The sequence below is a fragment of the Falco rusticolus genome, chromosome 5 (assembly GCF_015220075.1).
Source record: "Falco rusticolus isolate bFalRus1 chromosome 5, bFalRus1.pri, whole genome shotgun sequence".
Lineage (NCBI taxonomy): Eukaryota > Metazoa > Chordata > Aves > Falconiformes > Falconidae > Falco > Falco rusticolus.
Window position 1 is genome coordinate 73,566,582 of NC_051191.1, and position 14,964 is coordinate 73,581,545.

The 14,964-nt window shown below is 40.1% G+C and overlaps 1 protein-coding gene across 10 annotated transcripts in view; it reads left to right on the forward strand.

Moving 5' to 3' along the window:
* Nucleotides 1-14,964, forward strand: part of SOX5 (SRY-box transcription factor 5) — a 341,339-nt gene that overhangs the window by 192,657 nt on the left and 133,718 nt on the right. The window lies entirely within an intron of this gene.

The window sequence follows — 14,964 nt, forward strand, 5'->3', positions numbered from 1 at the left end:
TAAGCAAGGGTTTGCAGGATCAAATTGTCTTTCAGCTGTAGATCAGGAGTGGCAAAAGTGTTGCCAGAAAAAGCTGGATTGGAATGGATCTCCTACAACTCTGTTTTAGAGGCTTTGCAGAAGTGAACCTTCAGTGATCAGTAATCAAGGGTACCTCCCTCCCTCTGCCCCAGGTGTTGAAAGTCCAGAAATTTTCAACACTTCGGGTGAATTTGTCTGAGTGAGAAACTGTTCAAAAAGATGGTTAGATACAGACGAACAACTGTAAGTCCTAGGTATGTACAAGTTTACTCCTAGTAGTAGAAAAAAGTTGTTAACCCAGCATAACCAGTAAACTTTATTTAACCTCTTTTTTCCTTAAAGTATTCAGAAGTTTGTTTTCATGCCATTGACTGTATTTCATTACTTTTCTTCCATGTGTATATGTGCATGTCCCTGTTTTGGGATTAATGCAATCAGTTGCCCATGAAAGTTTTCACAGACTACCAAAGGAGGGGTTTGACATATTCACAAATATCTAGAATCATGGTAAAATCTCTGGCTGTTTAAGTATGTAATTATGTATAGAGCATTCCCTTCGCTGTGGAAGTGGATGCTGTGTTCTGTTTGTTTAATAACAACAGGATTTTCCTTCCAAAGGTTCTCTTTAATGTTTCAGAATGAGTTGCCTAAAATTATGGGCCATTATCTGTAACTCGTCTAAGAAATTCCAGCAAAATCAGAGGAGTTGTATGGCTTCACGCTAGAAGAAGAACTGGCTCTATCATTTCAGAGGGTATTCTGTCAGTATCAGGACTTGTGTAACTATGAAAAACTTCTGGGAAAGGTCCACCGCTCTGTTATAAAGCAGCTTCTATACAAGATGTGCTTTGCTGAAAATACTTTTGAGATTGGCAAGGCCTGGCTTGGCCTTGACCTCTGGGGTTTTTTTTCTTCTTTCAGTCTGTGTGTGGGAGGTATTTTTCTTTATTGCTGTATCTTTATTAAGACTTTAAAAGAAAAACAATAGTAGAACCTCTACAATAGCAAGGAAAGTATTTACATTTTTAGCATTTAGCTATGGCAGTGAGAGAGGAAGTTATTTTATAAGCAGTGAATAAAAATAAATTGAAGTAACATAATTTGACCACAACCCTTTTAAGTTTTAAGGCCGTGTAGATAAGAATGAAGTATGTCATTTTTAGGGTAGTGGAGAACACTGATTATTGATAATGAGATATAGAGCCTTTCATCTTGTGATCCCTGGTCCAAGTTTGACCTAAGTCAGTAGTAAATGAAAGTCAGCTAGCTACCATCTGATACAAGCTGCAAGCCTAAGAAATGATTTGGAGGTCTGTCTCAAGGGATTTCAGATGAAATATTGACCCTGTTGAGGTCAGAATTTCACCTCCAAGGTCCACTTCACACAAAACCCATCAGATTTGGGGCACCCTCCTTTTGGATGGTCACATGATAAAGGTCAAGAATTGAACGGGCAGAGAGACAATATTGTCCTCATTCCCACAGAGATGATCTGTTTGTAGTGAAATTTTGATTATACTGCCTGCCTCTTGACAGTTTTGTGGTTTGCATGGTCCTGAAGTCTCACGAACCATGGTTGCAGTCCAATTACTGTGAAGTCACTAATTGGAAAAAAACATTTTAAAATAAAAGAAATCCTTATTGAAAATTAATACAAAGCAAAAAATTTCTTCTCAATCGCCTGCTTAGTTGACTGTTAGGGAGAAGAAACAATTCCTCAAGAAATTTTCCTTTGTATGTAAATTAAGACAATGAAGTCACCCTAACATGGCCATGTTTAAAAGGGTTTGTGAGTTTACAATCACGTTATAGTAGGTGGAACAAAACTGTGATATGAATGTAGCTGTGAGTTCAGCTTTTCTGACCTTACCCTAATTAATCTAACAGGCTTCTGTCACATTGGCCTGGAGTTTTTAAATAGCATTAGATTTATTGACAGGGAAATATTCCTACAAAGTCTGGATAACTGTTTGACTTATGTGCAATTGAATGATTAGGCTGCAGTTATGAATACAACCTATTTATGACAAAGGATTCGTTTTACTTGAGCCAATTTTTTCTAAGCTTGTAAGAGTTGCCATAATTCCAGATAAATTATTACACAGAAAAAAGCTATTGAAATATTGTATTGAAAACATAATACCCTAAGGTTAAAAAAAAAGCACAACCTGACTGACCCCATGATTTATGACTCCTTTCTCTAAGTGCGCTAACTTGGAAACAGTTCCCTCTCTCCTTAGCCCAGCACACAATCACCGATCCACACATAAACAGGGGGAGACTGCAATGTGTCTCTCCTCCTTAGAGGACTGCAAATGCCGAGTGTAACTATAGCTCAAGTAAACTCGCCACTTCTGTGATGCTGAAGGAAGATGCATTAGCTACTTGAGCTTAGAAAAATGTACCTGGCAAGTGAGTCTCTAGTTGACAGTATGTCTTTTTCAAGTCCGTCTCTTCCAGATTAACTGGGAGGAGGTGTCACTAGGGCAGAAGACAAACAGCTTGTCTTCATATATAGAGTTAGTAAAGAGGTAATGCTAAACTGGAGAGAAGTTGCAGATTAGATTAAATTTAAGAATCTGTGTGACCTCAAAATGCTAAAATGTGATCTAGATAGGATTTTGTGTTTTGGCAAATGTTTATGATAATTTTTTTTTCTGCTTTTCAGGATGTTCTAAACCTAATTTGTGAAGAGGTTTGAGTTTCACTGAGTAATTAACTAAACCTCCCCCGTCTTATTTTATGCCACTTTGGAATGCGTCCTCCCATGCACACTGCTTTCTGTTCTATTTAATCTTTGTGTGTAATTGTATTGAGAAGGTTTTTGCTTGAACAGTTTCTGCCTGCTGAATCTTTGGGGGCTTCTTCCATGCACACCTCAGACTTGTTGTTTTACCAGAAATGAAACTGGAATGCATGTTCTGTCAACTCTTGTGCATCAGCAGCCCTGAAGATCTCAGGCTGTGTTTCAGAACAGCTCTGTAGTGATCCGCACCTGTAGAACAGGCTGAGGAAAGAACATGGAGACACTAAGTATGGCTCAGCAAGTTCTTCAACTAAATGTAGTATTGTCCTTCAGGGTCTCAGGGGAGCTCTCATGGTGACCTTCTCATCTTACTTTGTGAGGCCACTTCCTGGTGTCCTTGCTCTAGAACATGGCAACGTCTGGGGCTCTGTAGCTGTCACATCAGGTGGACACAGAGGGAAAGAAACTTGAAGGCTAGGTGCGCCTTTTTCATGATGCTAAACTAGTCCCCAGGACAGACAGCAAGTGTGCATGGTGTTCTGCCTAGAGGTGTGTCTCTGAGGTGCAAAGTTTTGTGGGGTGGTGCAGTTTACACCTACTCGCTCAGAGGAAAGTCTGGCCCAGGTTGATGATTGAATAGTTTGCTTTGAAGCTCAGTGACAAATGTCACTTTAATGGAACTATATTTAAAACGAAATATGGCTGTTAAAATTCATAAAGCAATTCATATTCAGTAGGGCACTTAATAAAATAGGTCAACCTTGCAGCCTAAATTGTGATAAAACTGATGCTGCTATTCTCACAATTTTGTAGAAAGCCTGACAACGTTTTATGTTTTTCCCTCAAGCCCCAGCTCTTGGAGTCATGTGATGACAAAAATGCCAGCTTTCATTTCTTCAAAATGTAAACTTCCAGCTCTCATATTTCCAGGCAAAATCTGAAACCACAAGCACTACAAGTTCCAAAATTAGAAGGCAAACAAAACGGAGGCCAAATGTTTTTAAACTGTTCTGATTTTTAGTCAAAAATTTTTTTGGAGAGCCCAGCTCAAGATCTTGGAACACTTCAGGTTGCCAATAAATGTAAAACTAAGATCTCAAAGCAGCAAGAAGCAACAGCGCTGCTTTATGATGTCTCTAACATTTGGGCCACAGTTTTGTTTGACTTTTAAGTTTAATACTGCCAGTACTTGGTTACTAATTTGTTTTCATTTCTGAGTGACTTAGCCCAAGAACTTAGTGCTAGCTGAAACATGAAAGCAATTCCTGCTAGACAGCAACCATTTGATGACTTTGTGTGTTTTAACAGAGGATTTTCTTTTTCCTTCAGAGCTAGAGGCTTGTCAGCAGATGTTCTAACAGGACACCTTTTCTGCTGGAAAATTTGGACCTCTGAAGAACAAGAGGATCCTGACTAAATTCTGATGCAAAGCTAGAAAGGCATGCCTCTATTACGCTCCACCTTTTGCTGGGCACCTGCCCAGATGGCACAGGCATCTCCAGAGGCTGGTGGCACCTTGCCGGCATGCCAGGGGGCCTGCTCCCAGGCGAAAATCTTAGTGTGGCCTCGATGTCCTCAAGCTTTGCAAACCCTTAGCAGCTTGTCTGGCAGGGAGTGTGTGCACCACAGCCCTCCAGAGTCTGTGCCCCTTTGGGCTGCAGGCTTCCTGGCTTTCCTGAATCCTTCAGCTGCCCTGGATGTCCTCCCAGCTCCAAATAAGGCTTTCCTTTGTGAGTCTGGATCCAGATTTCCATCCTCCCCACTCACTGTCAGCTGGCTGTGTCCTGTTCCCCATGAGTTGTGCTGGTGGATGGAGAAGCCTGGCTGCACTAGTATGTTCCCAAATCAGAATATTCCCATTCTCATTAAGTTCTGAGGTTTAAGATAATGTTCCAGTTTGGAATGTAATAAAATCTTGAACACTTGGAATTTCCTGCAGGATGGTTAGTCCCTTTTGTGGCCAGATCTATTTTTCAAAATCTAGCTGTATTTTTGGGGAGGAAAGAAGGATTTGGTTTCTGAGTTACACAGAAGTTCAGAAAAATATTTCTTAAGCTTAACATGCAAAGTTTTGAAATGACACAGTTGTTATTGTCAAAACTTTCCAAGCACCAAGAGGCTCTGGGTTGATTCCAGCCTTCCAAAACATTGGTAAAGAGACTGCTTCCAGAGTGCTTTAGATATCATAATGTACCCACACAGTTATCTATGGTGATAATTTTTGTTGTTGTTGTTGCTTTTGAACTCAGGTGAGCAATCTGTAATCCAGAACTGGCTGAATGATATTCAGGCCTGTTTGTGTTCTCTTGGTTTGAGAAAACATTTAGATTTTGATTGACCAATTTCAGATGATTCAGATGAATTTTAATTGTAAAAAGTGCTAGTTTCTCTTTCTTCGTGTGAGAAGACACTGACCGTTTGTACATAGAGAAATGTGAAAATTTGTTCCCTGCCCCAACAAGTTTTCATTCTAAATTGTACTTCCAGCACAGCTCATCCTTTCATTTTTTGTGTCCTACTGGAAAGCAAACTCCTGTAGGCCACTATGTGAGCTAAATACTTGGAGTACTTTATGCCTGTAATAAGGAGGGTAGAGATCCTCACCCTTACCTTAATCCTTGCCCTGTTGGTGTCTCCTTAGGGCAACCATAAGGACCTGTGAAAGTTCTTTCCTGGTCCCCAGCTTCTTGCATACCTGTAACCCAGAATTCTCTAGGAGGCTTTAAAGGGATGTAGATGATGAGTCCTTCACTTAAGACACAAAAATGAGCAACCACAACATAAGTGCTTGGTTACAGATTTAATGATGTCTGTTGCTTCTGTATTACTGTTTTTCCTGGGATTTCTGAATTTCTAAGAAGTCAGTGACAGCAGAGCACTGCTTCATGGTACTACAACCCCTTTGCAAGCCGTTGCACAGCAGAACAGTATTAGTTCTTCTGTAGTTAGAGTCCTCTTTGCATATCAGAGAAAGGTGAGGACAAAAGGTTTCCTTGGTAGGCAATAAAGCTGTTGAAGTGAGGGCCTGATCCAGCTCCCACTGAACATAGTGAAAAGGCTCTTATTCATATTAGTGGGAGTTTAATGAGACCTTTCTTCAGTAGGAAACTGTGAGAAAGTATCTTCCTTCTCACTCTGCAAAATGTTTTCAGAACAGGCTCTGTCCACTGAGATGGGTTGTTGGTTTTTTTGTTTCGTTTTGTTTTTTTGCCAGGGTGGATATGACAGGCTGTGACTGCACAGTCAAACTGAACAAGCTCATAGATTGGGGACATTTTGTCCAGATTCATCATGTGTCAGAAGCAGCTGTTTTCCTGCAACTTATAAACATGGGCATACTGGATTCAGTGAGACAGGCCCAAGAAGGAGTCACACTGCAGCCTTTCCCATGACTTTGCAACCTCTTCCCAAACAACTGAGGTTGCCGGCAAAGAGGCTAAACAATTGTGTCTCACAAAAGCTCTGCAGCTGATGTCCTATCAGTTATCAGAATAACTTGTCTGTCCCTTGAGCAGGAAAAAGCCCCTGGGAAATTAATTATTCAAAAAAACAACCCAAAAAAACACACACAAAAAAAGAAAAAAGACTAGGTTGGGGGAGGAAATAGGGAAAGGGAGGAGGGAACAGAAAAATCTAGGCTAGCAGTCAGGATGAGCTAATTGCTTTCTGTCCTCTCAAGTTCAGCGAATAACATGTGTGTTTGGTGAAGGATATGATGCACGTACTGTAGAGTAACCTATGGGCCTTCACTTCCATTACTGAAAAAGTTAAATTATGTAGAAGTGTGCAGATTCATGAGGTGTTTAACTATACTTATTTCTGTGCAGAGCAACATTTTGCACCAATGTACCGTGGGTTTACTTCCAAAGGTTACTCACAGAGCAAGCACAGGGAATTTGATCTTGGGCCTTTCCTACACTCTTATACCATCCAGATTTGCTGACTGGTGTAGGTACACCAATGCAAACAAGGAGAATCTGCTTGAGACTTGTAAAACTTGAATTTATTGAGATGGCAAGGGCATGTTTTCAAGAGAGAAATCAGGTTTTTTGCCTATGCTGAGCTGCATGATTGCAACAGCACTTGCTGATAATGAAACTTTCTCCGGTTTTACCAGTCCAAATGTTCTGAAATTACGAGATTGTTTTGGACTTCATGACTTTTTTTCTTGCAATCTTAGCACCTTTTCTGAATTTCCTCTTTGTTACTGAGCTTTCAGTGTTCCCATTTTCCAGTTCTTTCAGAAAATCACAAGGACAGGCCAGAAACTTATGTTTATTAAAAACCCAAAACAGAACACTGAAACACCCAAAATAATCCAGCAGCTAGGACTGTAAGGAAAATGCCAGCAATCAAATGCAGTCATTGCAGCTGGCAACATCGTACTCCAGGGCCTCGTCTCTGTACCTCTCCCATCAGCAAGGACTCTCTCGGAGACCTCCTTCTCCAGGGCCCTATCTTACTTTTTGTTTTCAGATCCCTTCTCCATTTTCTGCATCAATTTGAGGCACCCTACAACTGACCACTTCCTTCCACTTCCAGCTCCCCGGCATTGCGGTACTGAGCAATCTTCCTTCCATGGCTGCCAACCCTTTCCCGCATCAACTCTTCCTTTCTGCCAGCCCTCCCTTTTCCCTCCTTGTCGTTGTTTCCATGGTCTTTTTAATGGTTTTGGTCGGTCTTTTATTGGCTATAGAGTGTTGATATGTCATTTTGTGAATGTATTTGTTCAAAATGTGTAGGGTGGTGTACCTGTGTGCATGTGAGCTATGTTCATGTTTGTGTACCCGTGCAGGTATTTACACAGCAGGCAGCAGAGGTACAAGAGCAGAAGGTACCACTGTAGTTTGTATAAGTGGCTTGAGAAGCTGAACATGAACTCTTTACTGCTGTGATCTTGTCCGTATGGAGTGTGTGCAGTCATGAGCACTTTTGTTGTGCAGCCAAAAAAGGCTGCTACTGCTGCCTCTGCAGTAAGGTAAAGCAGGAGATAACAATAAATTTTTTACTGCTGGCTGGCAGAGGTGTTTAGGATGTGTTTTCTTTATATCTTCATCCGCCCCTAATTGAAGATGCTTTAAAATTGAATGACTAGCAGTCAAAACGTGTTTGCTTCAAGCTGAGAAGAAAAATGCTGGTGTCTCTGCTTCCAAACTGATTGCGCTTTGTACACAACTGACAGCCACAGTCACTTTGAGTGACTGATAAGTGGGAAGCTTTGCCACTTATCAAGGAATGCACGCTGAAAAGAAAGGACTGGAGCCGTTCAGATGCTTTGGCATGTTCAAAATAACATCTCACATCAGTCAGACTCAGAGGCACTAGGAGACATTTCAAAATAAACTTTATATCTATCTATCTATCTAGAGGCAAAGATTCAATTTAACAGACAAATCACTGTGTGGCATCACATCGGCTCTGAAAACGAGAACATCATTATAAGGGTCACCAGTTGCAAAATGACTCAGATAGCTGCATAATTTGAGAACATTTATTGCAGGCTCTCACCCCCCAGAACCGAACAAAATTTGAAAATTCAGAACTGTGTATCATTCTGCTGATTGCTTTAAATTGGGGGGGTTCATCCTGTTGGCCAAGTAATATTTGGTTTATGTAGCACCCAACATCCTGAAGGATCCTGAAGAGAACAAAACTTTACGTCAAATTCAGCTGTCATTTATTTCCTCTTCAGTGTTATGGAATATGATTGGGAATATCTGGCTTTAACTAAACTCACAAAATGTTTTTTAGGGTTTTTTAGGAGTTAGTCTGCTTTTTAGTGATACATAGCATGAATAGAATATGGAACTTTTTATGGTATGTTTGTTGGTGATACTATTTAGAGATACTTATATTAGGAGATTCTGACCTGCAGGAGCTGAGGCGTGAGGGTACATATTCTTGTACTGATGCTGTAAGGACAGCAGTAACAGCCAGTTAGGGTTTGGTTAATCCACTGGAGGTGGTAATGTTTCAGCCTGCCTTAGTAAGTATCATAGGAGTTAACCTGGTAGATCCCTTCCCACAAACATTGTGTAGAAATACAAGCACGCACACTCAGAGCTGAGTAGGGACGTGGATTTTCACGTAAAATGGGAGAGCAGGAGATACAAGCAAGTAGTGTGTAATTTTCCAAACTGGAATTTGGACAGGAGATACATAGCATTGACCTGTGTGCACTAGCAGTACTTAAAACACTGCTGCTAGGTTTGCACCCCTTACCCTAGCAACACTGGGAGTGGTGATGTGTAAGGACGATCTTTTGTTATGACTCTAAGCACTGCATCTGGGCATGTAATTCTGCCTGGCTTGCTCTGTCTTAAATGGTTGTTTTTCCAACCAAAGCAGCTGTATTTGAGATACAGGTTATGTTTGGCATTGCAAAGTTGCTACCAGCACCCATAACTATATCAAGAGGGAGAAATTTGAGGATCCTTTAGTTTCTACTGGCAATGACTTGCTTTTCTGACTCATCTCTTGCCATGTTAAGTGGTCACGACTTCATTTTGATGGCTCATTCAAAACAGAGTACTTCAAACTCTGCTGGAATAATGGCTTAAAATGATTCAGAGGGAAAAGTATGGTTCCACCTACTGAATCAACACCACTGTCTTAACCGCCTTGGATTTTCCTCAGACATCTGGCATCCAAAAGCTGATGATGCCTTACCCTGCATAGTTTAGAAGACAAGATGAGCTCACCGTTGGTGGTAATAGCATGCAAGAGGCCAGGGGGAGCGGTTTTATTTTTGTTGTCCACTTTCTGTCACTTATCTGCTTCTCAATTGCATTGTGTAAATAAAAGTGGAGGGCAATTACTTACATTGGGTATTTGTAAGAAGAGTAAATCAAACAGTTAATCACTTCAAGGGTAGAGATTGAAGGGGCAATGCGAGACTTTGAAGTCTGAAGAAAGAGAGGAAAAGGTACAGTTGTCCTGTGGAAGTCTCTGTTGAGCAAAGATGAACTGGAGAGTTACAGATCTCATGCCAGCTGTCTTTATTTTGTGTATTGTATATAGTATCCACTTAAGTTCAGCTTCCACATATGGAAGTTGAGTAAAATGTGTAATGGGTAAATAATTGTAAGGAACGGTTTCAGATTTTTGTTCAAACTGGTTTGAAATGTGCTTTGAAGAGGCTAAGAAGTATATGTCAGAGTTGCTTGTATTTAGAAGTTAAATAAAAGACTTTAAGTTCCAAGATAAACATAAACTTATAAGAACTGAAATGAAGGCTTATATGAAAGGTAATAACAATAATTAAATGGGACAAATTTAATTCACAGTACTTGGAGTTTATGAATATTTGACACAGTGAGGAAACGAATATTAAAATGTATGTATTATAAAATAGGTTTTTATCAGGTTTTACTTCTTTGAAAGACAATAGCGATAGTGTTCAGCAAATTATTCTAAAGTTGAAACTTGGATAATTTCCACAAAATTGTTTGTATATAGTAATTTTAAATGGATTTGGACAGAAATGATCAAGAGATTTCTATACTTTTGTATGTTGTGAAAATTGTATACAAAGAAGTACATCTGTTAGGTAACAAGGTAAGGCATTTGAAAGTTATAAGTGCCAGAATTAGGCTAAATAGGTATCTTTATTTTATTCTGATGTATCTCTGTCATACATATTGAATAAAAAATGGTATCCTGGGTAAACAGAATTATGTGATAATATAATTGTAAGCTGTACTCACAAGAGGGAAAATTAAAATCATGTTGACAGCCTTGATTCTGGTATTCCCTCATGTTTGAGTCCTTGACTTCTCATCCAAAGTAGCATTATTTTAACTGTGTTTCCATGTGGTTTTGATGGCTGTAAAAGCACGTAATACTGATATACCAGCCACCTATAGTGTATTGTGAGTACAGCTTGAACCCTGAAATGTCAGCATGGGAGAAGTGTCACTTGGGTTACAGGAGAAACGCTATGTTCTCCTGGGCCAGCAGGAAAAAACAGTTCTCTGGCTGTGGTGGATCAGAGCCCCATGCTATGAAGCCCCTCTCACTCTGTATCTCTGTACTTACTACTCCTTTTTATTTTATTTTGGTCTCCATCAAAACAGGGAAGATTTTTTCTGTTGCTGTCCTCCTTGGAAAGGGAGATAGATTGCCTGAGTACCTTTGTTGAATTTGGGATGGCTATGTTGAAAATGGAGTTTGACTCTTTCTTTTCAGCGCCCTCCATTTGCTCCCCTTTTGCTCCCTCAGAGGGATTGAGAGCAGCTTGGTTATAATCAGAAATTGCCGCTCTATTCTTTCCTCCTGACTTACCACTCTGTATCCTTTAGCAAGAAAACTGAGGCTGAAGGTAAAAAATTCAGACCCACAGATCTTTTAGTTAAGGAGTCTCTTTCTTTGAGTATTTGATGGAAACCTGTTTAAGAATTTGCCCCTTTAAAGCTCTGTGTGGTGAGAATATGCTTCCTTATCTTTTGCACTGTAGTGTAGAATCTTGTGTGCAGTTTCAGCATTACTGAGCTGCAGTATGTCAGTGAGAGGGGCTTTTTTATATACTGTGTGTAATGAGTTTTAAGTTCTTAACATCTTTAAGAATCACATACGTCTAAATTAAGCATAATTTCTGGTTTCTTTAACCGTGAGTCCAGGAACAATTAAGCTGTGTTAAAGAGCTGATTGATTACGTTCTCACCTTGTACACAGAAGTAAACTTCCTTACGCATGAGTAAGACAAATGTTTTCATCCATGTTTGGAATGCCCCAATTCAGATATCAATTACAAAGATGATTACTTTTCTGGACATCAATTTTTAATGTCTCAAGGATTTCAGGAGGAAGGAATAGGGATGTTTCCCATGTGGGGGCTGCAGTTTATTAATAGTTACCACATTATAGCTGATCTTAGATGTGAATTTTTCAAGGCTTTATGAAATCTTCAGCCCTACTGACAGTTCCTATTTAGCTGAAATCATGGCAAACAGAACTCTTAGTTTAGATCAAGATGCTGATGATTGCAGTGTTTCCCAGTGATGCAGACAGACTGATGCATGCACTGAGAGATAAAAAGTAGGCAGAAGTGGACTCACATTGTTTTAAATTAGAGAATTTTAAGGACATAAAACTTCCAAGCTTCCTTCTTTTCCCCTTCTGTGATTTTTGGAATGGCTTTATAGCTATAGACCACCCTATAAAGGTTGCCTCTGTTCTTCCACAGAACCTGGTTCTGGCAGCAGGAGGTTTCTTTGGGTAGGATAGCTCCCCAGATACATGATAGATCCAGGAATTTCTTTGCTGTTGTGTTAGGAAGCAAAGTTTTGGACAGCTGGTATATTCTAGTGACTGGAATTGAAATTATGCTGTATTTCCTGTATTTCTTTTTTACTTGAGATGAAAGGCAGATTTGAGATGTTATTTTTCAAGAATTTTACCTTTCTGTGTCATGAGTTTCAGGGTGTTATTCAAGTCTACTTCCTTTGTATTGCTTCTTATTCCACAGTTAAAAACTCATGTCTTTTTGGTACAATCAGAATAAAAAAATTCAAATTGTAACCAATGTACTGACATAGAATTCTGTATTCTATGTTAATAATATTCACACTTCTTATTTGAAAAGAAATGCATCTGTTTTAGGTGTTCTTCACATCCCCTCTGTGTATTGAGGTGGATTTGTTGAAATCACAAGTTTGCTTTCTGCATCTTTTGTGAGGGTTGTTTGAGCTCAGTATCCTCTTAGCAGAAACTCTTGCAAAGGCCCCGTGGGAGGAAAATTGTCCATTGTGTTCTTTTGAAAGCTGGCTATCTTTTTTCCTGGAGCTGGGCTCAAGCAAGTTTATTCTTCCACTCAGGGATATCTTAGGAGGTTCCTGTCCTTTCTGGTGCCTAGGAAGCAGAGCTTAGATATGTATATTGTATTTGTTGCCGTCATATAATCTGTGCAACTTCCCTGCAAATATAAAGAATTATGCTTTCCCCAGCTGTTCGTTTGATAGGATTCTAGCCCTTCATTTAGAGAAAACTGTGCTTCTCTGATTCACATTGTTTGAACCATGGCCTCCCTTCTATACCTATTGTTTGTTTTGTCTTTTTTTGTTGTGCGCAACAGGTGTTTCTTTCAGACAGCCAAGGCAGCAAGGCAAGGGCTTCCTTTATGGCAGATCTCTTGAGACTTTGATTAAACTCTTCTTTGTGATAAAAATGCCACTGCTTTTAAATGGATTGCACATGTAATCTGTATTTGCACAAATGCCCTCCATCCCTTTGCCCTCATTGCTGAAGTCTGTCTCTCTTTTGATATGTGTGTGTTTGCCTTTTCTCCTGTCTTTTGCCACAGAACTGATTCTTTTTTACCTTCCTGATACTGCACTCCCCTCAGAGCCTGTATGCAGCAATGGGAACGGTTTAAAAAGAGCAAACTGTTCCTGCAAAAGGAGCTCCCTTTCTTCCAGCGTTCCCTGTTGCTGCCTCCACAAATGCCATCCTCAGACAGCTGGAAGAACCTTCCTCAGAGTTTTTCAAGGCAGAACCAAGGGTTCGAGACTAGGCACTTTTTCTGCATCTACTGGAGCAGGTATCAGCCCAGTGCGTGTAGGCAGTACAGATATTTTCCTACTTGTCTTCCTTTTTTCTTTCACACAGTCTCACCTGATGTCAAGGAGGACCTGCTACTAGTGAGCTGGGTTTCCTGGCTTAGGTATGGGAATACTTCAGGGAGGTCTGGTCAGTTGTGGCAAGAGCGTAGGTGTGTTGTAGGCAGAAGGTATGTGTAAATTGATACCCCATGCTGCCGACTGGTTTAATGTACATTCCATATTTTTTCTAGTTCTTGTTTAGAAAAGAACTTCCACACTCTCCAGTGTGATCCTCTTGACTCCCTAGATGTTAAGACAGCCAGAGAAGCAATGCAAAGCCAAGGCTGCTATCATGTTCTTGAGCGACTCATTTGGCCCACAATGTTCAGGTATCCTGATGGAAAATTGCTCACCTATAATGGGTTATTTTCATGCCCTTTTCTTTATACCAGGACATTTATTGGTTAGAAGCCCCAGGGGGGAACAGATACTAATATGCGTTAGTCAGAAGAGATGTAATGGATGTCCTGGGAGCTGTGCCAAACAATTAAGGATATAGGCGTAATGATTTACAGGGTAAGCAAAACCTCCAGAGAACGCTACATCTGTACAGGCTGCCCTGTGAATCTGCAGAAGTCAAATAACTTGCAGCATTTCAATCCACCAGAGATAATGCATATCTAGGGAACGAATATGGATAGACTTTTGCTTTCAGTCTGTGACATACCTTCTGCTGATTGACTGTCTGTTGCTTTGATCATTTGTTAGAGCTTCCCAAGTGTCATCTACAGTGTCTCTGAGATCCTCTCTGTACAAAGTGTGTTTTTCCTCCTGGTGTAGACCAACCAGCAGTTACAGTGGCAGGGGTATCAGCACAGCCTAGATGTGACACTAGCATTGCATCTATTTTAGTGCCTAACTTTGTGGCAGTGGCAGCATCTGTGGAAAATATGAAGATAACTGTCAGAAAGCGTGTTTGGAGGGTGTTTAATTTAGAAACATTAACCCCTCCCTCCAAGCTGACATTTGCTTTAGTGTGGAAGACGGGACTTTAATAATGCTATATAGTATGGTTTCCTAAATTGGTTCTTTCTCTTAAATGTGTTGTCTGGTTTTGTTAGTGTTTAGTTTCCTAGTGCAGTAAACATAGTTCATTACATTATTTGACTCAAAACCCATGAAGTTTTATTTTCTTTTTTCTTAACATGTAGATGGCAGGGGCCTGAAATTCCCTCTTCCTGTACAAGTGTAAAATCAGAACGTGAGCATTTAGAGACACTTTGTGCTGAAATAAATGACTGAGATGCAGAAGAGATGAACATGATGTAACAATTTTATCGAGTTCCACACAGGTCCTTCTCTGTATTAATTTTCTTCATGTTAGAGGAACCTGAGCCACTGTTTTAATACCTAAATAAAATTTTTAAAAAAGACTGCTCTGAAAAATCAAACTGTTCTGAAATAAACCATTTATTATGTTTAGGCATGCAAACTTTGCTCACAGACTGCTCTTTTGCATTAGGGTATGGGTGCATTTTCCAAGAGTGAGCCTCGCACCTGTTTTTCTTTCAGACACCATCTCCCCATTCCTTCAGGAGGTGCCCTATTGTTGGAGGTTAAGCCTTCTTTCCACCAACAGGGGACTTGAGGAGGCTCCCT